General features: G+C 48.6%; 1 protein-coding gene across 3 annotated transcripts in view; it reads left to right on the top strand.

Annotated features, from left to right (window-relative positions):
• bmpr1ba (bone morphogenetic protein receptor, type IBa) overlaps window positions 1-27,402 on the top strand; it is a 164,817-nt gene that overhangs the window by 5,393 nt on the left and 132,022 nt on the right. Inside the window, exon 2 of one of the 3 annotated variants that reach the window (XM_014172484.2) lies at window positions 22,411-22,476. The exons of the other annotated variants lie outside the window; for them this stretch is intronic. The gene's annotated coding sequence lies outside the window, so the exon portion shown is untranslated. The remainder of the gene's footprint in view (window positions 1-22,410; window positions 22,477-27,402) is intronic. 3 annotated transcript variants of the gene reach the window in all.

Genomic DNA, 27,402 nt, shown 5'->3' with positions numbered 1-27,402 from the left:
TTTTCCATTTCATATGTTCAAAACCCAAGCCCTCCCTTAGGTCTACTGTAACGAAGGCTGGTTCAACAGCAATGAATGTCTTTGTTTTGCAGTTTTATGATATCATTACATTTTACATGTATTTATTGTCGTTGTTAAAACCCCAAAAATGTGCTTGTATTTCATAGAATTGTATTACAACCAAACGTATTAGAATGATTCCCATTTGTGGTTTCATGGTGACAACGTCCGTGGTGCGCTTGCGATGTAATTGGGGAGATGTGTGAATGTGATCTGATCTGTATGATGGTTCTGACTATGTTCATTAAACCTAGGCCTGTTGGGGAGCAGCACAACAGTGAGAGGACGTTCTCTCTTTTTACTTAATATAGGATCTTTGTCCAGTAACTGTGAAAAGTTTGGGATGTGGGTAAAACTCTCCATCGTCTACGCTGTTTCAATATGATATGCCCACGGGGAGAAATGATGGTGTGACATAACCTTGTTTTCAATAGGATTTTTATTTTGTTTAGAATTTGATTATAAGTATTCGTTCTGTTTTCATCAATAAATAATGTAATCTTACATCATGTAATTTACAGTAGGCCTAGCCCCTATACCAGTGTGAATGCTATTGAAGACATACAAGAACTTAGAACAATGTGGACTGCAAATGGGTTCAAGTTAACCTACTTAGCAAAGATAGGTCTACATTTTGTTATTTCATTTCTTTCATTTCTTTCTTTCATTAAGCTATTTAACTATGACGGACTGACATTGGAATTGGAGTTGATTCCAAGACATTACATAAGACCGTAAATACAAAACTTGAAGCAATTGCATATTTCGCCATGAAGCACGTTCTGATTGGCCAGTGAGAGGCCAAGCCTCGACACACCACACAACTCAAAATCAGGCCCTTTTGCGCTGGCGCTAGCAAGCTCGCCGATAATTGTGATAGTGAAAATAGCAACAATATTTCTGTCACACCCCCTGAACCTATAGCACTACCTACCGCCTGCTCTTAGATTGACCATCGTTAGGTTTGGTCAAACAGAGCCCTGTAAGACATAGGGTGGCCTGATTTGGGACTTTTCCATAATGGCCTCTATCATTGCACTACTATGTTTAAGAACCGTGGGGTCTGGGAGATGTGGATAGACACAACAGCAGTGCTTGTCTCCCTTTGTGTAAGACATTCACTATGCAGTTAGTTTAGCTAGATAAAAACAGGGTGAGCTATACACACTGTTATATACACAACTGCTGATGAGGAATGAGATCCCGTTCCCTTGATTGCCTCGATAGGCCTCGTATAGCATCTCTATGTGACAAATGGTGCGTAAAAAAAAAAAGGCTCTCGTTACCTTGAATCAAGATGGGACTAAAGCCTCTCATTGCCATCATGATGAATACAGTGGCAGCAAGTCTATCATATGTAGCCTTGCAACAGCCTTGGCTTGGAGCTGATGTCCTGTCTGTGTAGTGTGAGGCAGCTTGATGTACCAGTACACCCCCTGGACAGGGCTCTAGTCTATCGTACAGCACTGTATATTCCATGCCTTTATGAGTCAAGGCTGGAAGTAATAGTGCCTAATACACTGAAGAAAGGAGAGAAAAGAACTCAAACCAAATAAAGCCCCTTACTGTACAGTCGCCCCCCCCTCCTCGCTCCCCTCTCTCTGAGTCTATAACCAGGCCCAGCTGTCTGTCAGTGTGGGTTATGACAAGCGTATGTCTGAGGAGTGTTTGACCATATGGCAATATGTGTCCAATTCTTACCTCTTCTCTCTGCGTGAGCTCTATTGCCTTGGGACCAAGCAGGAAAACAGTCAGCAAATATGAACAAGGGAAGTAGATGAGCAGATGTGTGTGTGTGTCAGAAATGAGACAGTGTGGCATTGTGAGGGTAGTTGTCTACTATTTAGTTAAGGCTTCTTAGATGAAAGCCAGCTTAATTGGGGAAAAACAATATGGAACCACAAATCAGTTCACTGTGTCATTTGGTTTATGAAATGGGAATTGTCCAAAACCCTGAACAGTTCCATGCTGTGTCTGTGGTGTGTCACTATGGATCCCCTGACATCATCTGATGTCTCAGGAGGCTTTTGTAAGAGTGCTGAATTCAGTTCACATTTTGGTATGGAAGGAAAGCTGGAAGCCAAGAATAGCAGGTTTATTGAAGGAAATCTGAACTACTATCCTTCTGTTTAAATGACAAAGCAGCAGGCAGGAACACACACCCATCTAGGCTGTCTGTGTGATTTGTACCTGTTTGACTATGGTGTGACTTCAAAAGAGCTCTGTTGCCACAGGGCGAGGTGTAAATGAATGGCCTTTTGACTGTAATTAACTGAGTTCCTGGATTCTACTAGACAATCAAAAAACTGTTCATCAACCTGAGAATCAGATAAGGGACATGATGAAGTTCTTAAGTTCATGTCAGACTTTGTCATTTTGAAAGAAGAACGCTTTTTTAAATTCCTTTCAAGACTACACAATAATTATAACGTTACTGTAACAAAATCTAACTTTTCACTCATGTGGCTTATGGTTTCTCTCCATAGAGTTTTGAGTTGTATTAGTCGTATGTACAGGATACACATGGTAGACACACCGTCCAACTAAGTGCTTATTTACAGGTTCCTTCTCGACAATGCAACAACAATAAGACATAATAAAAGATAAGAATACGAACATGAAGTCAAATGGCTCATTAGAATATAATGAACATTTCAGCATAAGTTTAATACATATATATTTTTGGAGAGAAAGGATATTTTAAAGGTCTACCCGAACAAGCCATGTAAACATCTTTCAGCACATTCGGGGTCATATTGTTCTAAGGATCTTTGATGGGGGGTGGGGCCACAACATTTTAATTCATCATGGGTGGCAGATTTGGCAATTTAAAAATTAATTTCATGCAATTCTACTCATTTGCCATGGGGCAGAGAGAAAGATGTGTGGTTTTAAAGCCAATTTCCTGCAATTCTACTCATTTGCCATAGGGTGGATAGAGGTGTTTGTAGTTTTTAATATATCTGAGTGAGGGTGACTAACAAAATCAATGGGAGCCCCCCCGCAGTCCGTAATTCGACCATGATTACTATACGTTAAGATAGCTGGCCACTAGATTGTAAATTAATCTTAATGTTAGCTGACATGGCTAATTGAGTGACTGTCAGTGACTGACATAACAAGAGAAACTGCTGATGCACAACCACATTTTAAATGTTGTGTATTCTAACTAGAGGTCGACCGATTATGATTTTTCAACGCCGATCCCGATTATTGGAGGACCAGAAAAGCCGATACCGATTAATCGGCCGTTTTTTTTAAATTATTTTTTATTTTTTCAAAAAATGTATTTGTATTAATGACAATTACAACAATACTGAATGAACACTTATTTTAACTAAATATAATACATCAATAAAATCAATTTAGCCTCAAATAAATAATGAAACATGTTCAATTTGGTTTAAATAATGCATAAACAAAGTGCTGGAGAATAAAGTAAAAGTGCAATATGTGCCATGTAGAAAAGCTAACGTTTAAGTTCCTTGCTCAGAACATGAGAACATATGAAAGCTGGTGGTTCCTTTTAACATGAGTCTTCAATATTCCCAGTTCTCTTAACCCGCTACGTTAGTTCTCTTAACCCGCCACGTTAGTTCTCTTAACCCGCCACGTTAGTTCTCTTAACCCGCCACGTTAGTTCTCTTAACCCGCCACCTTAGTTTTCTTAACCCGCCACGTTAGTTCTCTAAACCCGCTATGTTAGTTCTCTAAACCCGCTACGTTAGTTCTCTAAACCCGCTATGTTAGTTCTCTAAACCCGCTATGTTAGTTCTCTTAACCAGCTATGTTAGTTCTCTTAACCAGCTATGTTAGTTCTCTAAACCCGCTATGTTAGTTCTCTAAACCCGCTATGTTAGTTCTCTAAACCCGCTATGTTAGTTCTCTAAACCTGCTATGTAAACATTAAGCTGACCCGCGGTGCACCTGGTTATGGCCGGTGTAACCAGTAATGGAGAGCTTATGTTACACCATCACTGTTGATCCACCCGCTCATGTTACACCATCACTGTTGATCCACCCGCTCATGTTACACCATCACTGTTGATCCACCTGCTTCTTTTGCCACGACCACTTTCAGACACTTTCTGCGTTCACGTGCTAGTCGGAACTAGGAAACTCTGAAATTTCCGAGTTGCTAACTGGTTGTAGTTATACATCTTCCGCGTTCAACGACTCAGCATGTCGGACATTTCCGAGTTTCCTAGTTCTGACTAGCATGTGAACGTGACTCCGAGTATGCAGTTAGCCATACTTGGACCCTACAGCCAAACTTCCTTCTCTGTAATGACAGGAAGTAAGTCCAGCCGATAGGGGAAGAAATTCTGAGCTCACTTTAATGAGTAAACTTGGGGGTGCGTTCAGCAGGGCACAATGTTGTGGAACTTTCTGATATATAAATCTGTTATGTAAAAGAAACATGCCTCCTAACATGTAGAGTAAGGAATCATGTCGGCGTCATTCATTACATTTCTATCTGCAATGTCCCACAACGTTTTCCTACTGAACGTGGCCCTGCAAGGCCAGCACGTTTGGCGACGTGGTTGATAAAGGAGTCTAGCGAGCTACATGTCTTTGGCTGGGTTACAGTAGAGAGTGGAAGAACTTGTCTGTTCTGCAGAATGCAGTCTAGCTGTTTGATGTCGAAGCTTGATATTCCCGACAACAAAGATGGGTTTTAAAGCCAATAATTATCTGGATCTACACATGGTAATATTCTAGATATAATTTCCACAGGCGGCTAATCAAAGATAATCCGATTAGCATACATTATCCGGGATAGGGTGAAGCTGAGGGGAAAAAGGGACTGACTGTCACATCGTGTGTGATTCACAGATGGCTTTCATTTTGTCGCACTTAGTTTTTTCTTTGGCACTGTAACGAGGATGAGTTGGACTCTTGACACCTCTTGGGTTTTTTCCCCCCTAGCGCTTTGATATCTCTGTACACACACTGGGTAGAACTCCTCAAGGGAGACAACATAGAATTCCAAGTTGATGGATAATTAAACTGAAGTAGAACAATACAACAAACTGTCTTTGTGTCTATAGTATATTATGTACAGTACCAGTCAAAAGATTGGGCACACCTACTCATTCAAGGGTTTTTCTTTGTTTTTACTATTTTCTACATTGTAGAATAATAGTGAAAACATTTTAACGTTCTGAAATCATGTAGTAACCAAAAAGTGTGTGTGTGTGTGTGTGTGTGTGTGTGTGTGTGTAATATAAACAGTTGAAGTCGGAAATTTACATACCATAGCCAAATACATTTAAATTAAGTTTTTCACAATTCCTGACATTTAATCCTAGTAAAAATGCCCCGTCATAGGTCAGTTAGGATCACCAGTTTTATTTTAAGAATGTGAAATGTCAGAATAATAGAGAGAATGATTTATTTAAGCTTTTATTTCTTTCATCACATTCCCAGTGGGTCAGAAGTTTACATGCACTCAATTAGTATTTGGTAGCATTGCCTTTAAATTGTTTAACTTTGGTCAAATGTTTCGGGTAGCCTTCCACAAGCTTCCCACAATAAGTTGGGTGAATTTTGTCCCATTCCTCCTGACAGAGCTGGTGTAACCGAGTCAGGTTTGTAGGCCTCCTTGCTCACACATGCTTTTTCAGTTCTGCCCACACATTTTCTATAGGATTGAGATCAGGGCTTTGTGATGGCCACTCCAATACCTTGACTTTGTATGCTTGGGGCCATTGTCCGTTTGTGACCAAGCTTTAACTTCCTGACTGATGTCTTGATGTTGCTTCAATATATCCACCAAATTTTTCTTCCTCATGAAGCCATCTATTTTGTGAAGTGCCACCAGTCCCTCCTACAGCAAAGCACCCCCACAACATGATGCTGCCACCTCGTGCTTCACGGCTGGGATGGTGTTCTTCGGCTTGCAAGCCTCCCCCTTTTTCCTCCAAACATAACGGTGGTCATTATGGCCAAACAGTTCTATTTTCGTTTCATCAGACCAGAGGACATTTCTCCAAAAAGTACGATCTTTGTCCCCATGTGCAGATGCAAACCGTAGTCTGGCTTTTTTATGGCGGTTTTGGAGCAGTGGCTTCTTCCTTGCTGAGCGGCCTTTCTGGTTATGTCGATATAGGTCTCGTTTTACTGTGGATATAGATACTTTTGTACCTGTTTCCTCCAGCATCTTCACAAGGTCCTTTGCTGTTGTTCTGGGGTTGATTTGCACTTTTCGCATCAAAGTACATTCATCTCTAGGAGACAGAACACGTCTCCTTCCTGAGCGGTATGACGACTGCGTGGTCCCATGGTGTTTATACTTGTGTACTATTGTTTGTACAGATGAACGTGATACCTTCAGGCATTTGGAAATTGCTCCCAAGGATGAACCAGACTTGTGGAGGTCTTACATTTTTCATTCTGAGGTTTTGGCTGATTTCTTTAGATTTTCCCATGATGTCAAGCAAAGAGGCACAGAGTTTGAAGGTAGGCCTTGAAATACATCCACAGGTACACCTCCAATTGACTGAAATGATGTCAATTACCCTATCAGAAGCTTCTAAAACCATGACATCATTTTCTGGAATTTTCCAAGCTGTTTAAAGACACAGCCAACTTACGTAGTGTAAACTTCTGACCCACTGGAATTGTGATACAGTGAATTATAAGTGGAATAATCTGTCTGTAAACAATTGTTGGAAAAATTACTTGTGTCATGCACAAAGCAGATGTCCTAACCGACTTGCCAAAACTATAGTTTGTTAACAAGAAATTTGTGGAGTGGTTGAAAAACGAATTTTAATGACTCCAACCTAAGTGTATGTAAACTTCCGACGTCAACTGTACATGCATACATACATACATACATACATACATACATACATACATGAGAATCTTCAAAGTAGCCACCCTTTGCCTTGATGACAACTTTGCATACTCTTGGCATTCTCTCAACCAACTTCATGAGGTAGTCACCTGGAATGCATTTCAATTAACAGGTGTGCCTTGTTAAAAATTCATTTGTGGAATTTATTTCCTTAATGCGTTTGAGCCAGTCAGTTGTTGTGACAAGCTAGGTTGTGGTATACAGAAGACAGCCCTATTTGGTAAAGTACCAAGTCCATATTATGGGAAGTCAGCTCAAATAAGCAAAGAGAAATGACAGTCCATCATTACTTTAAGACATGAAGGTCAGTCAATACAAGAACTTTGAAAGTGTCTTCAAGTGCAGTCACAAAAAGCATCAAGCGCTATGATGAAACTGGCTCTCATGAGGACCGGCTGTTACGCTCGTCGATGGAAGGATTGGACCAAGGTGCAGCGTGGTAGGCGTACATCTTAAATGTATTAAATGAACAACGAAACAAAACAAATACAAACAAAAACGTAACGTTCAGTAGGGCATACAGCACAGTACCAAAAACAAGATCCCACAAACTAAGGTGGGAGAAAGCTAAGTATGATCCCCAATCAGAGACAACGATAGACAGCTGCCTCTGATTGGGAACCATACCCGGCAAACAAAGAAATAGAAAACTAGAATGCCCACCCAAATCACACCCTGACCTAACCAAATAGAGAAATTAAAAGGCTCTATAAGGTCTGGGCTTGACACCGCCACAGGAAAGGAAGACCCAGAGTTACCTCTGCTGCAGAGGATAAGTTCATTACAGTTACCAGCCTCAGAAATTTCAGCCCAAATAATTACTTCACAGAGTTCAAGCAACAGACACATCTCAACATCAACTGTTCAGAGGAGACTGCGTGAATCAGGCCTTCATGGTCGAATTGCTGCAAGGAAACCACTACTAAAGGACACCAACAATAAGAAGATACTTGCTTGGGCCAAGAAACACGAGCAATGGACATTAGACCAGTGGTAATCTGTCCTTTGGCCTGATGAGTTCTTTGCTTGAGATATTTGGGGATATTTGGTTCTAACCGCTGTGTCTTTGTGAGAGGCAGTGTAGGTGAACAGATGATCTCTGCATGTGTGGTTCCCACCGTGATGCACGGAGGAGGTGTGACGGTGCGTTGCTGGTGACACTGTCGGTGATTTATTTAGAATTCAAGGAACACTTAACCAGCATGGCTACCACAGTAGTCTGCAGTGATACGCCATCCCATCTGGTTTGACTTAGTGGGACTGTCATTTTGTTTTTCAACAGGACAATGACCCAACACACCTCCAGGCTGTGTAAGGTCTATTTGAATGAAAAGGAGAGTGATGGAGTGCTGTATCAGAACCTGGCCTCCACAATCACCCGACCTCAGCCCAATTGAGATGGTTTGGGATGAGTCAGACCGCAGAGTGAAGGAAAAGCAGCCAACAAGTGCTCAGCATATGTGGGAATTCCTTCAAGACTGTTGGAAAAACATTCCAGGTGAAGCTGGTTGAGATAATGTCAAGAGTGTGCAAGGCTGTCATTAAGTTACTACATGATTGGTTACTACATGATTACATGTGTTATTTCATAGTTTTGATGTATTCACTATTCTACAATGTAGAAGATAGTAAAGATAAATTCTTCAGTAAGTAGGTGTGTCCAAACATTTGACTGGTGCTGTATATGTATGAAAGGTTACAAAGGAGACTGGCAGCCTGGAGTTTGATCTTGACTTCTTTTCTGCTCCGTGTTTCTTGGGTTATCACAAATCTGCCGAGCATGGTCAAGAGGCTAGTGAAGGAGTGTTCACATCATTTCTTTGAACATGAATGGAAATGCTGTTGAGGGATTTATAGTATGAGCAGAAAGCTACCGATGCTCGTGTTATAGTCAACGTACGCTTACGTGGAAATATCTTCGATGTTCGATTGGAATGGCTTTGGCTTTGGATAATATTTGACAATAATATCCATTAGTGTACTGTAAGCCCATGTGAGATCTAGCTATACGAGTATGACAGTAGGTCACCACTGTCTGAGCCAGTTCCAGCACTGGAGTTTCAGGTCTAGCACTGTAACAGTTTAGTCTTCTCTCTGCTCCTGTGAAAAACATTTTTCTCTGAGGAATTGTATTTTCATTCAAATATCCCTTATTTTGCTCCTCAACTGCACATGAATCTTAACTATTTTAGCACTGCGTTAGCAAATAGAGGATGATATTATCTACACCTCATAGCTCCGGTTAGATAGTTATCTAGCAGGAAATTGGGCAATTTGGGCCCAGCTGCTGGAGGTGAGTGATGAGGTGGGACTGACCGAGTGAGGTGGGCCCACAGCGGGTTGAGCCCAGGGGGAAAAGGGAATGCAGGGAGCTCCTGCCAGTTCCTCTAGTCTGGTCCCACACACCGATTTAACTGATTCTGTGTGTCTCACCGGTTCAGATGGGACTAACACCAGGGATGACTTTTAACCTACTTACCACACATGATTCAGTCCTGGGCGGAGTGGGCGCCCATCTGTAACTTTTCAGAGTTCCCTCTCTTGTTCACACTAGACCCAGGTTTCCATCTATTCTCTCTCTTCTCTCACATATGAATATCCTGTTCTCACTCACACACACTTTGATCGGCTATCTAAAGGTCCTCTAGGTCGGTCTGCCCACAGGACTAGCTCCTCTCGGTCGGTCTGTCCACAGGACTAGCTCCTCTAGGTTGGTCTGCCCACAGGACTAGCTCCTCTCGGTCGGTCTGCCCACAGGGCTAGCTCCTCTAGGTTGGTCTGCCCACAGGACTAGCTCCTCTCGGTCGGTCTGCCCACAGGACTAGCTCCTCTCGGTCGGTCTGCCCACAGGGCTAGCTCCTCTAGGTTGGTCTGCCCACAGGACTAGCTCCTCTCGGTCGGTCTGCCCACAGGACTAGCTCCTCTCGGTCGGTCTGTCCACAGGACTAGCTCCTCTCGGTCGGTCTGCCCACAGGACTAGCTCCTCTCGGTCGGTCTGCCCACAGGACTAGCTCCTCTCGGTCGGTCTGCCCACAGGACTAGCTCCTCTCGGTCGGTCTGCCCACAGGACTAGCTCCTCTCGGTCGGTCTGCCCACAGGACTAGCTCCTCTCGGTCGGTCTGCCCACAGGACTAGCTCCTCTCGGTCGGTCTGCCCACAGGACTAGCTCCTCTCGGTCGGTCTGCCCACAGGACTAGCTCCTCTCGGTCGGTCTGTCCACAGGACTAGCTCCTCTCGGTCGGTCTGCCCACAGGACTAGCTCCTCTCGGTCGGTCTGCCCACCATCACTAGGTGTGTGTCCCAAATGACACCCTATTTCCTACATAGTGCACTACTTTTGACCACAGGCCTATGGGCAAATATGGTGCCATTTGGGACAAGGCCTAGATCATCTACAGTATGTGGTTAGGACAGGCCCATGATGCCTCACCAAGGTAATCGCTAAAAGATGAATCACTGAAAGATGATCACTGAGGCCAAAATTCCTTTAGGAAGAGGAGCGATAGCCGGTCATCTTGTTCCACTTTAGAATAATTTCACTCATCCCCCTTTTCGTACCTCACTGACACTCGACTCTTTTGTCTTGGGTACCATTTCTTCCTTGATAATGTCACAACTACTGATCTCCCACAATTTGCCCAAATGTGCTTCAGTCTCAGTGGTTAAGGAGGGAGAGAGAAAAGGGGGAGAGGGAGGATAAATTATTTCAAGCTGTTGCCCTGGTGAGTGATTTGCCCGGAAGGGCTTTAGCATACTGAGAGATGGAAAGCATTGGCTTCCTGTTATTAGAGGAATACATGGGGAATGAGTGAGAGAGATAGAGGAAGCAATATGGAGAGAGTAATGGAGGGAGAGGGGCAAACGTCTTAAGCAGATGGTATTGATGATGAATGAATACTTCTCCCTGACATGGAGGAATGCCATTTGCAGTCCAGACAGAGAAGGACAGAGTTGAAAGAGGTAAGGCTACTATGTGACAGTTCAAAGTTTGCGGTGTTCATGAAAAGTTCCCAACACCTTTTTATAGAAGGCTCATGTTGAGACTAGGCTCTTCTCTTAGGCAGGCAGCTCTCCCTTTGGCCCCCATTCAGTCCCAGGGGCAGAGCTCTGCTACTACAGGCCTGCAGGCAGGAGAGGAGTGCTGCAGGAGAGGAATGACAAATGGGCTCCCCCGTCTTCGCTCATGAGTTGTGCAGATGTGTGTGTGTGTGTGTGTGTGTGTGTGTGTGTGTGTGTGTGTGTGTGTGTGTGTGAAAGAGAGAGGAACTGTGTGTGTAAGAGCTTGACGTGTGACCGCCTGTGTGTGTAGGGTTTTAAAGCTACGCAGGCAACACCACCCGTTGTTAATAATCAAACTGCCCTTTTCTCTCTCGCTCTCCCTCCCTCTGCTCTCTCTCCCTACGCACTTCTCTCCTCTCTCTCCCTACGCACTTCTCTCCTCTCTCTCCCTACGCACTTCTCTCCTCTCTCTCCCTACGCACTTCTCTCCTCTCTCTCCCTACGCACTTCTCTCCTCTCTCTCCCTACGCACTTCTTTCCTCTCTCTCCCTACGCACTTCTTTCCTCTCTCTCCCTACGCACTTCTCTCCTCTCTCTCCCTACGCACTTCTCTCCTCTCTCTCCCTACGCACTTCTCTCCTCTCTCTCCCTACGCACTTCTCTCCTCTCTCTCCCTACGCACTTCTCTCCGCTCTCTTTTCTCTCCGCTCTCTTTTCTCTCCGCTCTCTTTTCTCTCCGCTCTCTTTTCTCTCCGCTCTCTTCTCTCTCTGCTCTCTTCTTTCTCTCTCTGCTCTCTTCTCTCCTCCCTCCGCTTTCTCTCCATCTGCTCTCTCTCCCTACGCACTTCTCTCTCCTCTCTCCCTCCGCTCTCTCTACGCACTCTTCTCTCCCTCCGCTCTCCCTCCGCTCTCCCTCCGCTCTCTCTACGCACTCTTCTCTACGCACTCTTCTCTACGCACTATTCTCTACGCACTCTTCTCTCCCGCTCTCTCTCCCGCTCTCCCTACGCACTCTCTTCTCTCTTCTCTCTTCTCTCTTCTCTCTTCTCTCTCCTCTCTGCTCTCTTCTCTCTCCTCTCTGCTCTCTTCTCTCTTCTCTCTTTGCCCTTCTCTTTGCCCTTCTCTTTGCCCTTCTCTTTGCCCTTCTCTTTGCCCTCCTCTCCTCTCTTTCCGCTCTCTCGCTCTCTTCTCTCTCTCGCTCTCTCTCTCGCTCTCTCTCTCGCTCTCTCGCTCTCTCTCTCGCTCTCTTCTGTCTCGCTCTCTTCTGTCTCGCTCTCTTCTGTCTCGCTCTCTTCTGTCTCGCTCTCTTCTCTCTCGCTCTCTTCTCTCTCGCTCTCTTCTCTTCTCGCTCTCTTCTCTCTCGCTCTCTTCTCTCTCGCTTCTCTTCTCTCTCTCGCTCTCTCTTCTCTCTCTCGCTCTCTTCTCTCGCTCTCCTCTCGCTTTCTCTTCGTCTCTTCTCTCGCTTCTCTCTCTCGCTCTCTTCTCTCTCTCGCTTTCTCTCTCTCGCTTCTCTTCTCACTCTCTTCTCTAGCTCTCTTCTCTACTCTCGCTCTCTTCTCTCGCTCGCTCTCTCTCTCGCTCTCTTCTGTCTCGCTCTCTTCTGTCTCGCTCTCTTCTGTCTCGCTCTCTTCTGTCTCGCTCTCTTCTCTCTCGCTCTCTTCTCTCTCGCTCTCTTCTCTCTCGCTCTCTTCTCTCTCTCTCTCTCCTCTCGCTCTCTCGCTCTCTTCTCTCGCTCTCTTCTCTCGCTCTCTTCTCTCGCTCTCTTCTCTCGCTCTTCTCACTCTCTTCTCTAGCTCTCTTCTCTACTCTCGCTCTCTTTGCTCTCTTCTCTCTCGCTTGCTTCGCTCTCTTCTCTCTCGCTCTCTGCTCTCGCGCTCTCGCTCTCTGCTCTCGCGCTATCGCTCTCCTCGCGCTCTCGCTCTCCTCTCGCTCTAGCTCTTTCCTCTCGCTCTCCTCTCGCTCTAGCTCTTTCCTCTCGCTCTCCTCTCGCTCTAGCTCTTTCCTCTAGCTCTTTCCTCTCGCTCTAGCTTCTCCCCGCTTAGTCTCTTTCCTCTCTAGTTCTCCTCTCGTTTAGCTTTTCCTCTCGCTCCCAGTTTTTCCTCTCGCCTCCTCGCTTTAGTTTTTCCTTCTCGCTCTCCTCCTTAGTTTTTTCTCGCCCTCCTTCTCGCTTAGTTTCTCCCTCTCGCTTTATTCTCGTTAGTTCTCATCCGTTAGTTTTTCTCTCGTCTCCTTCGCTAGTTTTCTCCCGCTTAGTTTCTCTCCTCTCGCTTTAGTTTCTCCTCCCGCCTAGCGCCTCCCTTCACTTCTCCGCTCCTCGCGCCTCCTTCTGCTCGCTGTTCTTTCTCGCCCGCTTTCTCTCTCTCTTCGCTTTCGCCTTCGCTTTCTCTGCCTCTTCGCTCCTTTTCCCTTCCTTCGCTTCGCTCGTCTCTCGCTCCTCGTCCGTTCCCGCTTCCTCCGCTCCTCACCTCTTTTCGTTCCTCCGCTTTAGTTTTCTCTCGCTTCCCTCGCTTAGTTTTCTCCTTCGCTTAGCTTCCTCGCTTTAGTTTTCCTCTCGCTTAGTTTATCTCTTGCTTAGTTTCTCTCTCGTCTAGCCGTACTCTCCTCTCGCTTCTCCCTCGCCTCTTCCGCTCTCCTCTTCTCTTCTCGCTTTCTCCTTCCTCTCTGCCTCTCGCTCTTTCTCTTCTCTCTGTTCTCTCTCGCTTCGCTTTCTCCTCGCTCTCCTCTCGCTCTAGGTTTTTCCTCTCGCGTTCCTCTCGCCTAGCTCCTTCTCGCTTAGCTTTCTCCCTCGCTTAGCTTCTCTTCGCTCTAGTTCTCCCTCGCAGTTTCTCCTCGCTTAGTTCTCGTAGTTTCTCTCGGCGCTCTCGCTCCTTCTTGTTTTCGTCTGCTCGCTCGCTTCTCCCTCTTCGCTCCGCTCGTCCTCTCGCTCTCTTCGTTCTCTCTGCCCTCCTCGCTTCCCCCCGCTCTCCTTCTCCCCTCACTTTCTCTCGCTCCCTCGCCTTCCACCCACTTCGCCCATCTTCGCTTTCTCGCCTCATCGTTCTCGCTTAACCTTCGCTTCTCGTTTACTCTTCGCTTCCCTGTCTCGTTTTCCCTTCGCTTCTCTCGCTCTCGCTTCCCCCGCTTCCTTCGCTTCTCTCGTCCGCTTTCTTGCTTTCTCCCTTCCTTTTGTTCGTCCTTTCGCCTTCCCCTCGCTTCTTCTCTCCCCGCTTCCTTCCCCCGCTTTTCTCTCCCTCTGCTCTTTCTCTCTCGTGTCTCCTCTCTCCCTCTTCCTCTCCTCGCTCGCTTCTTCTCCCCTCTCCTCCTCCCTCGCCCGCTCCCCCTCCTCCCCCCCGCCTTCTCCCCTTCCCGCTTTCTTCCCCCCTCGCTCTCTCTCCTCGTTTTCTTCCGCTCGCTTCTCTCCCGCTGTCTCCGCTCTCGCTTTCTGTCCTCGTCCTCGCTCGCTCTCGCTTCGCTTTCCTCGCCTTCCTCTTCGCCTCTCGTTACTCTCTCGCTTCACTTCTCTCTCACTTCCTCGCCTTCTCTCCTCTCTCTTCGCTTTTTCTGCTCGCTTTCTCGCTTTACTCCTCCCTCGCCTTTTCACTCTTACCCGCTTCTGTCTTCGCTTTCGCTTTACTTCTTCGCTTTCTCTCGCTTTTCGCCTTACCTTCTTACTCTTCGTCACTCTCGCTTACTCTGTCTCGCCTTCTTTCTTTCGTCTCTTCCTCGCTCCCGTCTCTCGCTTTTCCTCGCCCCTCTCCCCTCGCTTCTTCCTCTCCTCCTTCGCTCTCCCGCTCCCCCTCCCGCCTTCTCTCCCGCTCACTTCGCTCCCCCTCTCCCTTTCCCTCTTCGCCTCCTCGTTCCCTCCCCTCCTCTTCCTCGCTTTTCGCTCCTCCATTTTCGCTTTGCTCCCCGCGTCGCTCCGCGCGCCCCTCCTCCGCCGTCCCTCCGCTTCCCTTCTCCCTCTCTCGCTTCTCTTCTCTCCCCCCCCCGCCCTCTCTCTCCTCTGCTCCCTCTCCCCGCTTTCTCTCTCCCCCCCCCTCCCTCCTTCCCTCGCCTCCCTCCTCCCTCTCTCTCTTCCTCCTCTCGTTCTTCTCTCCTCTCGCTCTTTTCCTCTCGCTCTTCTCTCCTCTCGCTCTCTCCCTCGCTCTCGCTGCCTCCTGTCTGCTCCTCTCCCCCGCTTCCCCCCGCCCTTTCCCTCCGCTTCGCCTTCCTCTCTCGTCTCTTCCCCCCGCTTCCCTCTCCTCTCCGCCCGCTCCTCCTCTCCTCGTTTCTCTCTCCTCTTCCCCTCGCTCTCCTCTCTCTCCTCTCGCTCTCTTCCCCTCCCGTCCCGCTCTCTCTTCCTCTCCTCGCTCCTCTTCTCTCCTTTCGCTTTCTCTCCTCTCCCTCCTCTCCTCTCCTCGCCTGCTTCCTCTTCGCCTCTCCGCTTCTCTCTTCCCGCTTCCTTCTCTCGCCTCGCTTCCTCGTCTCACCTCGCCATCTTCCTCCTCTCCGCTCTCTCTCTCCTTCCCCTCCCCGCTCTTCTCCCTCCCTCCTCGCTCTACACCCTCCTCGCCTCCCTCGCTTTCCTCACTCTCTGCTCCCCTCCCTTTTTCTTCGCCTCCCCTCCTCGCTTCTCGCTCCTCTTCGCTTTCTCGCTTCACCTCGCCTCCTCTGCTTCCTCACTCTCTCTTTCTCGCTCTTCCTCTCGCTCTCTTTCACCTCATCGCTTCTCCTCTCTCCTTTCACTCTCCTCGTCCCCCCTCTCCTCATCCTTCTTCTCCTCTCATCGCTCTGTCTCCCTCCTGCGCCTCCTCTCGCTTTCCCCCTTCGCTTCTTCGCCCCGCCTCGCTCTCTCCTCGCCTCGCCTCTCGACTTCCTCTTTCCTCCCGCTCGCTTTTCTTTTCCTCCGCCCGCCTCTCTCCCCCGCCCTTCCGCTCCGCTCTCTTCGCCCGCCGCTTCTCGCCCCGCTTCGCTCCCTTCCTGTTCCTCGTTTCCTCCCGCTTCGCTCCCCCCCCCCCCTCGCTTTCCTCCCTCGCTCTCTCTTCCTCCCGCTCTCTTCTCCTCCCTTTCCTTCCTCTCTCCTCCTGTCCGCCTTCCCGCTCGCCCTCTCCCCCTCGTCCCTCCTCTCCGCCGCCCCTCGCCCCCTCTCGCCTCGTCTTCCTCTCGCCTCGCTTTCTCCGCGCCTCTCTCGCTTTCTGCCTCTCCCTCGCTCCTTTCTCCTCCTCCCTTTCTCTCTCTTCGCTTCTCCCTTCTCTCTCGCTCCGCTTCCCGCCCCGCGTCCTTTCCGCCGCTCCCGCTCCCCTTCCCTCCTCCTCTTCCGCGCTCCTCCCTTCCCCGTTTCCGCTTCGCTTCTCTCTTTCTCGCTTTCGTTCTCCCGTCGTTCCTTTCGCTCTTTCCTCGCTCGCTCCGCCTTCGCTTCCCGCCGTTCCTCGTTCTCTCCCGCTTTTTTTCCCCTCTTCCGTCCCCCTCGCTTCGCCTCTCCCGCTTTCGCCTCTCCTTTCGCTTTCTCTTCGCTTTCTCTCGTTTCTTTTTTTTCGCTTTCTTCTCTCGCTCGCTCTCTCGCTTCGCTGTTCTCTCGTTTCTTCCTTCGCTTCCTCTCGCTTTTTCCTCGCCTTTCTTCTTTTTCTTTTCTGTTCTTCGTTTCTCTGTCTTGCTTCCCTTGCTCTCTCCCTTCGCCTCGCCGCTTCGTCTCTCGCTTTTTTTGCTTTCTTCTTTCTTTCGCTTCTCTTCTTCGTTCCTCCCGCTTCTTCGCTTTCGCCTCTCTCTTGCTTCTCGCCCTCCTCCTCTTCGCCTTTCTTTCTTCGCTTCTTCTTCTCTTCTCTCGCTCGTCTCTCGCTCTCTCTCCCTCGCCCCTTTCCTTCCCTTCCCTCGCTCCCCCGCCCCTCGCTCTCCGCTTTCGCTTCTTCTCGCTCTTTCGCTTTCGTTCTCGCTTTTTTCTTTTTTGTTTTCTTCGTTTTCGCCTCTTCCGTCGCTTCTCGCTCTCTCGCTTCTCCTCTCATCCCTGCCGACCCGCTTTCCGCCTCTCCTTCGCCTCTCTCCCCTTCGCCTTCCTATCCTCTCTTCCATCTCTCCTTCCTTCTCTCTCTCCCTTTCTCTCCTCGTCCCTCCTCCCGCTCTCCTCGCTTCCTCCTCCGTCTCTCGCCTTTCGCCTCTTCTCGTCTCCTCGCTTCTTCGTCCCTTCTGTCTCTCGTTCGTCCTCGCTTTCTCCGCTCTTTCTCTGTCTCCTCGTTTTCTGTCTCCTCGCTCTCTCTTCTCTTGCTCTCGCTTCTCTTCTCTGTCTCCTCTCGCTCTCCTTGTCTCCTCTCGCTCTTCCCCCTCCCCTCCCTCTCTTTCCTCCGCCCACTCCTCTCTCTCTGTTCACTTTCTCTCCCTCCCACACCCCCCTCCTCTTTTTTTGCCTCGCCGCTCTTGTCTGCTTCCTTCTCTGTCTCCTCGTTCTTCGTCTCCTCGCTTCCTTCTCTGTCCCTCGCTCCTTCTGTCTCTCGCCTCTGCGTTGCCTCTCGCTTCCCTCTCGTGCTCCCCCCTTTCTCTGCTCCCCCTCGCTCTGCTCCCCTTTGCTCCTCGCTCTCTCCTCGCTTCTCACCCCCCTCGCTTTCACTTTCTCCGCCTCTCTCTCTCTTCTATTTCTCTCGTCTCTCCCTTCGCGCTTTCTCTTCTTTTCTTCTCTGCTTCTTCCGCTTCTTCTCTGTCTCCTCGCTCTCTCTCTGTCTCTCGCTTTCCTCGTCCGCTTCTCTGTCCCCGCTCTCGGCTCTCGCTCCCTCGCCTCCTCGTCTCTGTCTCTCCCTCTCCTCGTTTCCCGCTCGCCTCCTCGTCTCTCGCTTCTTTTCGTCTTGCTTCTCTCGCTCACCTCGCCCCCACTCTCTTCTCTCTCTCTCCTCTTCATCTTCATTTTTCTCCGTGTCCGCCTCTTCTGTTCATCTGTTCGCTCCCTCTCGTTCTGTCTCCCTCTCGCTCTCTGTCTCCCTCTCGCTCTCTTCTCTGTCTCACTCTCGCTCTCTCCTCGCTCTCACTCTCTTCTCTCTCTTCTCTCTCTTCTCTCTCCTCGCTCTCTTCACTTTCTTCTCCGCTCTCTCTCTCCACTCTTCTCTCTTCTATTTCTCTCGTCTCTCCTCTTGCGCCGCTCTCTTCTTGCTCTCTTTGCTCTCTCTCTCGCTCTCTTCTCTGTCTCCTCGCTCTCTTCTCTGTCTCCTCGCTCTCTTCTCTGTCTCCTCGCTCTCTTCTCTGTCTCCTCGCTCTCTTCTCTGTCTCCTCGCTCTCGCTCTCTTCTGTCTCACTCTTCTCTGTCTCCTCGTTCTTCTTGTTTCTTTGTTTCTTCTCTGTCTCCTCGCTCTTCTCTGTCTCCTCGCTTCTTCTCGTCCCTCGCTCTCTTTCTGCCCCTCGCTCTCCGTCTCCTCGCTTCTTTTCTGTCCTCGCTTTCTCTGCTCCTCGCTCGCTCTTCTGTCTCATTCTGTCTCCCGCTTCCTCTTCTGTCTCACTCCAGCACCTCGTCTCGTCTCACTCTCGGTTTCTTCAGTCTCACTCCCCTTTCTGGCTATCTTCGTCACTCTTCTCTGTCTCACTCTTCTCTGTCTCGCTCTCTTCTCTGTCTCGCTCTCTTCTCTGTCTCACTCTCGTTCTCTTCTCTGTCTCGCTCTCTTCTCTGTCTCGCTCTCTTCTCTGTCTCGCTCTCTTCTCTGTCTCGCTCTCTTCTCTGTCTCGCTGTCTCACTCTCGCTCTCTTCAGTCTCTGTCTCGCTCTCTTCAGTCTCTGTCTCGCTCTCTTCAGTCTCTGTCTCGCTCTCTTCAGTCTCACTCTCGCTCTCTTCAGTCTCACTCTCGCTCTCTTCTGTCTCACTCTCTTTTCTGTCTCGCTCTCTTCAGTCTCACTCTCGCTCTCTTCAGTCTCACTCTCGCTCTCTTCAGTCTCATTCTCGCTCTCTTCAGTCTCACTCTCGCTCTCTTCTCTGTCTCACTCTCGCTCTCTTCTCACTCTCGCTCTCTTCTGTCTCACTCTTTCGCTCTCCTCTCCTCACTCTCACTCTCGCTCTCTTCTCACTCTCACTCTCGCTCTCTTCTCTGTCTCACTCTCGCTCTCTTCTGTCTCACTCTCGCTCTCTTCTGTCTCACTCTCGCTCTCTTCTGTCTCACTCTCGCTCTCTTCTGTCTCACTCTCGCTCTCTTCTGTCTCACTCTCGCTCTCTTCTGTCTCACTCCGCCTCTTTGTCTCACTCTCGCCTTCTGTCTCACCTCCACTCTTCTCTCTCCTTCTCTCGCTTCCCCGCTCTCTCCCGCGACCTCCTCTCGACTGGTTTCTCGCGCATCTCTCGCGTGACTGCTCACTCTTTCTCGGACTGCTTATCTTGCTTTCTGTTCTTTCTTGTTTCTTCGCTTCTCCGCTCTTCTTCTTCTCGCTTCCTTCTTTCTCTTCTCGCTCTCTTCTTTTCGCTTCTCTTCGCTTCTCTCCTCGTTATTCTCTTCCTCTGCTCTGCTCTCTTCTCGGTTAGCTCTCTTTCTCTCCTCCTTTCTTCTTCGCTCTCTCTCTTTCCCGCCCAGTCTCTCTTCGCTTCCTCCCTCCTCTTCCCTTCTTTTTCCGTTCTTCTCTCGCTTTCTTCTCTTCTTCGCTTTCTCTCTTCGTTCCTTCTCTCGCCCCTCCTCTCCCGTCTCCCTCGCCTCTCTTCTCCGCCATCCCCTACTCCCTCTCTCTCTTCTCTCCGCCTTCTTCTTCTCTCGCCTCTCTTCTCGTTCTCTTCTCCTCGCCCTAGCTCTCGCTCTCTCGCTTCCTCCCCCCTCGCTTTCTTCGCTCCTCCTCTCGCTTTCTCTCTCGCTCTCTTCCGCTTCTTCTCGCCTCGCTTTTCTTCCCTCTTCGTTCTTCTTCCTCCGCCTCTCTCCGCTTCCTTGCCCCTCTCCCTTCCTGTTCTCGCTTCTTCCTCGCTCGCCTCCTTCTCCTCCTCGTCGCTCCCTCCCGCTTTCCTCCCTTTCTCCGCCCTCGCTTTCTTCTCGTTCTCTCCCCTTCCTCCCCCTTTCTCCGCTTTCTTCTCCGCTTCGCTTCTTTCCTCTCGCTTCTCTTCCCCCCTCTTCCCGTCTCTCTTCCGCTTTCTCTTCTCGCTCCTCTTCTCCGCTTTCTTCTCTCTCTCGCTTCTCCCTCGCTCTCTTCTTCTCCCTCCTCACTCTCGCTCTTCGCTTTTTCTCTTCTCTCGCCTCTTCTCTTCCTTCCTCGCTTCTCTCTCTCGCTTTCTCTTCCTCGCCTCTTCCTCTCTTCCGCTTTCTTCTCGCTTCCCTTGCCTCTCTCTCTCTCGCTTCCTTGTCGCTTCTCTCGCTTCTCCCCCTCGCTTTCTCTCCCTCGCTTCTTTCTCTCTCTTCACTCTTCTCTTCTCGCCTTCTCCTCTTCTCGTTCTTTTCCTCTCGCTCTCTTCCTCGCCTTCTCTCCGCTTGCTTCTTCCTCGCTTGCTCTCTTTCTCTCGCTCTCTTCTTCGCCCCTGTGCTCTTCTCCCCCCCTCGTACCGTCTTCTCGCTATCGCCTCCTTAACTCTTCTCGCTCTCTCACTCTCTCCCGCTTCTTCTCTTCTCTCGCTTCTCCCGCTTTCTCCTCTCCGGTCTTCCTTCCCCCCCGCCTCTCCTCTCTCTCTCGCTTCTCTTCTCCTTCTCTCCTTCTCTTCCCGCCTTCTTCCTGTTCTCTGTTCTTCTCTCTCCCCCTCGCTCTAGTTTTCTCCTCTCGCTTTTTTCCCTCTCGCTTTCTCTCGCTCTAGCCTCTCGCTAGCTTTTGTTTCTAGTTTTCTTCTCTGCTCTCTTCCTTCTCTCGCCTCCCTCCTGCTTCGTTCTCCCTCGCTCTCTCGCTTAGTTTCGCCCCAGCTCTTCGCTTAGCTCTCGTCGCCTCTCTTCTCGCTTTCTTTCTTCTTCTCTTCGCTTTCTTCGTTCTTCTTCGCCCTCTTCGCCTTCTTCTCGTCTCTTTCCTCTCTTCTCGCCTCTTCTCGCTTTCTCTTCGCTTCTTCTCACCTCTCTCTCGCTTCTAGCTTCCTTCTTCGTTTAGTTTTCTTCTCGCTTTAGCTTTCTTCTTCTCGTTAGCTCTCTTTCTTCGCTTTAGCTTAGCTTTCTCGCTCAGTTTCTAGCTCTCTCGCTAGCTCTTTCTTCGCCTCCTTCTTTGTCGCTCTCTTCTCTCGCTCCCTTCTCTGTCGCTCTCTTCTCTCTCGCTTTCTTCTCTTCTCTCGCTCTCTTCACTCTCTTAACTCTCTTCTCTCTCTCCTCGCTCTCTCCTCTCTCTCTCTCCTCGCTCTCTTCTCTTCTCTCGCTCTCTCATTGCTCTCTCACTCTCTCCTCGCTCTCTTCTCTCGCTCTCTTCTCTTCTCTCTTCTCTTCTCTCGCTCTCTTCTCTCGCTCTCGCTCTCTTCTCTAGCTCTCTCCTCTCGCTCTAGCTCTCTGCTCTAGCTCTCTGCTCTAGCTCTCTGCTCTAGCTCTCTCGCTCTAGCTCTCTCGCTCTAGCTCTCTTGCTCTAGCTCTCCTCTCGCTCTCGCTTTCTTCTCTTCTCTCGCTCTATTCGCTCTCTTCGCTCTCTCCTCTCGCTCTCTTCACTCTCTTCACGCTCTTCTCTCTCTTCTCGCTCTCCTCGCTCTCTCTCGCTCTCTCCTCTCTCGCTCTCTTCTCGCTCGCTCCTCTCTCGCTCCTCTCTCGCGCTCTCCTCGCGCTCTCCTCGCTCTCTTCTCGCGCTCTCTCCTCGCTCTCTCCTTGCTCTTCTCTTTCTCCGCTCTCTTCACTCTCTTCTCTCCGCTCTCTTCTCTCTCTCTTCTCTCTCTCTGCTCTCTCTCTGCTCTCTCTTCTCTCCTCTTTCTCCGCTCTCTTGCTCCGCTCTCTTGCTCCGCTCTCTTGCTCCGCTCTCTTGCTCCGCTCTCTTGCTCCGCTCTCTTCTCTGCTCTCTTCTCCGCTCGCTCTCCTCGCTCTCTTCTCTCTCGCTCTCTTCTCTCTCGCTCTCTTCTCTCTCGCTCTCTTCTCGCGCTCTCCTCACTCTCTTCTCTTCTCTCGCTCTCTCCTCGCTCTTCTCTTTCTCCGCTCTCTCCTCGCTCTTCTCTTTCTCCGCTCTCTTCTCTCTCTTCTCTCTCTCTGCTCTCTCTCTGCTCTCTTTTCTCTCCTCTTGCTCCGCTCTCTTGCTCCGCTCTCTTCTCCGCTCGCTCTCCTCGCTCTCTCCACTCTCTTCTCTCTCGCTCTCTTCTCGCGCTCTCCTCACTCTCTTCTCTTCTCTCGCTCTCTCCTCACTCTTCTCTTTCTCCGCTCTCTTCACTCTCTTCTCTCCGCTCTCTTCTCTCTCTCTGCTCTCTCTCTGCTCTCTTTTCTCTCCTCGCTCTCTCCGCTCTCTTGCTCTGCTCTCCTCGCTCTCTTCTTTCTCTCCACTCTCCTCTCGCTCCGCTCTCTTCTCGCACCGCTCTCTCTCGCTCGCTCTCTCTCGCTCGCTCTCTCTGCTCGCTCTCTCTCCTCGCTCTCCCCGCTCTCACTCTCCCCGCTCTTCTCTCCTCTTCCTTCCTCCTTTCTTTCACTTACTCACTCGACTGCCATCTCTCTCCCCAGGGCTCCCCATGCGCTTTACTTCTGACAGATGGGATGAAAGATGAATCAACATTCCTATTTTGAACAGTAAGTCTGATTGATCAGCAATACAGTATATTCAGGGATGTACTAGTTCCTTTTCACATAGCAACTGAACTCTCCCTAATTGAGAGAACCTCAAAGTTCTAATGAGCCAATATGATAACTAATGATTACTGTCGTTAATTCAAAGAAACTCGATCAATGAAAAATTGTTTTTATTTCCTGTGAAGACAGGAGTGCATGGAAGTTGGTCCATGACAATTATGTCATTGTGCGAAATGGAACATTACTGTATCCGGTTTCTCTATTTGTTCCCTTACCTGTCCACTGAATTTATTGTTATCCAGCTTACTTATCGAATTTCCGTGTGTATCTGGGGGCCTGTGATTTTGTTTATCGTGTTCCAGTCCTATAATTGTTTGCTTATTGAGTCTTCAATAGAATGATTCAATAGAATGATTCAATAGAACAGAATAGAATGAAATATCTCTCCACACTGTACAGTAATTGGCATCACACACGCACACAATCTTGTTCTTCCTCCTCTTCTCTGTTTGTTGTCTGGTGGGGTGTTGTCTCCTATCCCCAGACCAGGTCTGGTTCATGTTGAGAGCTTCGTACCCTCGGTCTGACAGCTAACTTCCCAGCAGGTCACTCCCTGACTGGCCTCCCAGCACATCGATGCTGATGTGGAATAAACCAGATTAGAGCTAATGGAATCAGCAGCATGGCTGCAGAGACAGACACGCACTGGGTGTTTGTGTGGGAGGAGGAGGAGAGGAAGGCAGACCAGATCATTTGCAGAGGAATCGGCTGTTGTTATTTTGCTAGAACGAGATATGGTGTTCTGCAGATGTCTCTCACATGGCCCTTGTTGGATCCCATCTCAATCCAGACAGACAGACAGACAATCGGCTAGTGAACTTTGCATTGCAGTGGTGCCTTGACCTGTAACAGGAAGTGTCATCACCTATAGTATCAGAAGGTCCAATCAGGGCATTGGGAGGGATCTGCAAATTCACTCAAAAGTGGACGTTCTCAACTGCCAAAACCGTAGAGAAATTGTTTGCTGTGATTGTTATTAGTGGTTTCTCATATTTAACCTGTCTGGGCTAGGGGGCAGTATTTTCACGGCCGGATGAAAAACGTACCCAATTTAAACAGGTTACTACTCTGGCCCAGAAACTAGAATATGCATATTATTAGCATATTTGGATAGAAAACACTCTGAAGTTTCTAAAACTGTTTTTTGAATGGTGTCTGTGAGTATAACAGAACTCGTATGGCATGCAAAAACCTGAGAAAAATCCAAGCAGGAAGTGGAAAGTCTGAGAATTGTAGTTCTTCTTTTGATTCTCTATCGAAACTACAGTGTCTGTGGGGTGACGTTGCACTTCCTAAGGCTTCCATTGGCTGTCAACAGCCTTCAGAAAGTGGTTTGAGCATTCTCCTGTCACTGGGCAGAGTATAGGAGCTCAGTTACTGAGTGGTCTGCCTGGCAACAAAGGGATTGGATATGCGCAGTCACGTGAGCGCACCGTTCCTTCTGAATATGCTATTGTCCGGTTGGAATATTATCGCAATTTTACGTTAAAAATACCATAAAGATTGATTTTAAACAGCATTTGACATGCTTCTAAGTAGGGTAATGGAACATTTTGACTTTTCGTCTCTCGCAGGTGGGACGCTAGCGTCACACGTAGCCCATAGAAGTTAACTTCTATGGGCTAGGTACCTGCGGTACACAGCCAGTGAAATATCAGGGCGGAAAATTCAAAAACAACAAAATGTCATAATTCAACTTTCTCAAACATACAACTATTTTACACCATTTTAAAGAAACTTCTCGTTAATCTAACCACATTGTCCGATTTCAAAAAGGCTTTACAGCTGAAGCAAAACATTAGATTCTGTTAGGAGAGTACATAGACAAAAATAATCACACAGCCATTTTCCAAGCAAGGACATGTGTCCATAAAACCCAAAACACAGCTAAATGAAGCACTAACCTTTGACGATCTTCATCAGATGACACTCCTAGGACATTGTTACACAATACATGTATGTTTTGTTCGATAAAGTTCATATTTATATCCAAAAACAGCATTTTACATTGGCGCGTGATGTTCAGAAAATGTATTCCCACCAAAACGCCTGGTGAATGTGCACATCAATTTACAAAAAAACTCATCATAAACGTTGACAAAATATATAACAATTATTTAAAGAATTATAGATAGACTACCCCTGGATGCAACCGCCTTGTCAGATTTTAAAATAGCTTTACGGAGAAAGCACATTTTTCAATATTCTGAGTACATAGCTCAGCCATCACGGCGAGCTATTCAGACACCCGCCAAGTTCAGGGCAACCTAAACTCAGAATTAGTATTAGAAATATTCTCTTACCTTTGCTAATCTTTGTCAGAATGCACTCCCAGGACTGCTACTTCCACAAGAAATTTTGTTTTTGTTCAAAATAATCCATATTTATGTACAAATACCTCCCGTTTTGTTTGTGCATACAGATCACTTATCCAAAGGCATAACGCGCGAGCGCGGAACGAGAGATGAAAAGTCAAAATGTTCCATTACCGTACTTAGAAGCATGTCAAATGCTGTTTAAAATCTATCTTTATGGTATTTTTAACGTAAAATTGTGATAATATTCCAACCGGACAATAGCATATTCATTCAAGAAGAAAAAGGAGGGGCGTGCTCACGGGACCGAGCATATCCAATCACTTTGTTGCCAGGCAGTCCACTCAGAAAATGAGCTCCTATTATCTGCCCAGTGACAGGAAAATGCTCAAACCACTTTCTGAAGGCTTTAGACAGCCAATGGAAGCCTTAGGAAGTGCAACGTCCCCCACAGACACTGTAGTTTCGATAGAGAATCAAAAGAAGAACTACAATTCTCAGACTTTCCACTTCCTGCTTGGAATTTTCTCAGGTTTTTGCCTGCTATATGAGTTCTGTTATACTCAGACACCTTCCAAACAGTTTTAGAAACTTCAGTGTTTTCTATCCAAATCTACTAATAATATGCATATTCTAGTTTCTGGGCCAGAGTAGTAAATTGGGTACGTTTTTCATCCGGCCGTGAAAATACTGCTCCCTAGCCCAGACAGAGTGTCTTATGGCTTGAGGGTAGAAGCTGTTTAGAAGCCTCTTGGACCTAAACTTGGTGCTCCGGTACCGCTTGCCGTATGGTAGAGAGAACAGTCTATGACTAGGGTGGCTGGAGTATTTGACAATTTTTAGGGCCTTCATCTGACACCGCCTGGTATAGAGGTCCTGGATGGCAGGAAGCTGGGCCCCAGTGATGTACTGGGCCGTACACACTACCCTCTGTAGTGCCTTGCGGTCGGAGGCTGAGCAGTTGCCATACCAGGCAGTGATGCAACCAGTCAGTATGCTCTCGATGGTGCAGCTGTAGAACCATTTCAGGATCTGAGGACCCATGTCAAATCTTTTCAGTCTCCTGAGGAGGAATAGGCTTTGTCGTGACCTCTTCACGACTGTCTTGGTGTGTTTGGACCATGTTAGTTTGTTGGTGATGTGGACACCAAGGAACTAGAAGCTCTCAACCTGCTCCACTACAGCCCCGTCGATGAGAATGGGGGCGTACTCGGTCCTCCTTTTCCTGGAGTCCACAATCATCTCTTTTGTCTTGATCACGTTGAGGGAGAGGTTGTTGTCCTGGCACCACATGGCCAGGTCTCTGACTTCCTCCCTATAGGCTGTCTCGTCGTTGTCGGTGATCAGGCCAACCACTGTTGTGTCATCTGCAAATTGAATGATGGTGTTGGAGTCGTGTCTGGCCGTGCAGTCATGAGTGAACAGGGAGTACAGGAGGGGGCTGAGCACGCACCCCTGAGGGGCCCCTGTGAGAATCAGCTTGGCGGATGTGTTACCTACCCTTACCACCTGGGGCGGCCCGTCAGGAAGTCCAGGATCCAGTTGCAGAGGGAGGTGTTTAGTCCCAGGGTCCTTAGCTTATTGATGAGCTTTGAGGGCACTCTGGTGTTGAACGCTGAGCTGTAGTCAATGAATAGCATACTCACATAGGTGTTTCTTTTGTCCAGGTGGGAAAACGGCAGTATGGAGTGCAATAGAGACTGCATCATCTGTGGATCTGTTGGGGCGGCATGCAAATTGGAGTGGGTCTAGGGTTTCTGGGATGATGGTGTTGACGTGAGCCATGACCAGCCTTTCAAAACACTTCATGGCTACAGACGTGAGTGCTACGGGTCGATGGCCATTTAGGCAGGTTACCTTAGTGTTCTCGGGCACAGGCACTATGGTGGTCTGCTTAAAACATGTTGGTATTACAGACTCGGACAGGGAGAGGTTGAAAATGTCAGGGAAGACACTTGCTGGTTGGTCAGCGCATGCTCGCAGTACATGTCCTAGTAATCCGTCTGGCCCTGCGGCGTTGTTGACCTTTCTAGCGCAGACGTTTCCCCTACTTGTTCTGGTTACCCTGGAGTAGGGTGACGTTTCCCCTACTTGTTCTGGTTACCCTGGAGTAGGGTGACGTTTCCCCTACTTGTTCTGGTTACCCTGGAGTAGGGTGACGTTTCCCCTACTTGTTCTGGTTACCCTGGAGTAGGGTGACGTTTCCCCTACTTGTTCTGGTTACCCTGGAGTAGGGTGACGTTTCCCCTACTTGTTCTGGTTACCCTGGAGTAGGGTGACGTTCCCCCTACTTGTTCTGGTTACCCTGGAGTACTGTGATGTTCCCCCTACTTGTTCTGGTTACCCTGGAGTACTGTGATGTTCCCCCTACTTGTTCTGGTTACCCTGGAGTAGGGTGACGTTCCCCCTAGACAATGATCTTGAGAAAATGTTGCATGTTCCTCACTAGTGGTTAAAGTAAGGATGGGGGGGCTGATCCTAGATCTGTACTTAAGGGAAACGTAACCCCAAAACATTTTCTGTCTCCTGAAAGAGGTGTGTAGAGAGCAAC

The sequence above is a fragment of the Salmo salar genome, chromosome ssa24 (genome assembly GCF_905237065.1).
Source record: "Salmo salar chromosome ssa24, Ssal_v3.1, whole genome shotgun sequence".
In the NCBI taxonomy this organism is placed as follows: domain Eukaryota; kingdom Metazoa; phylum Chordata; class Actinopteri; order Salmoniformes; family Salmonidae; genus Salmo; species Salmo salar.
The sequence above is the reverse complement of the archived record's forward strand: the minus strand, read 5'-3'. Positions and strand labels throughout refer to the sequence as shown.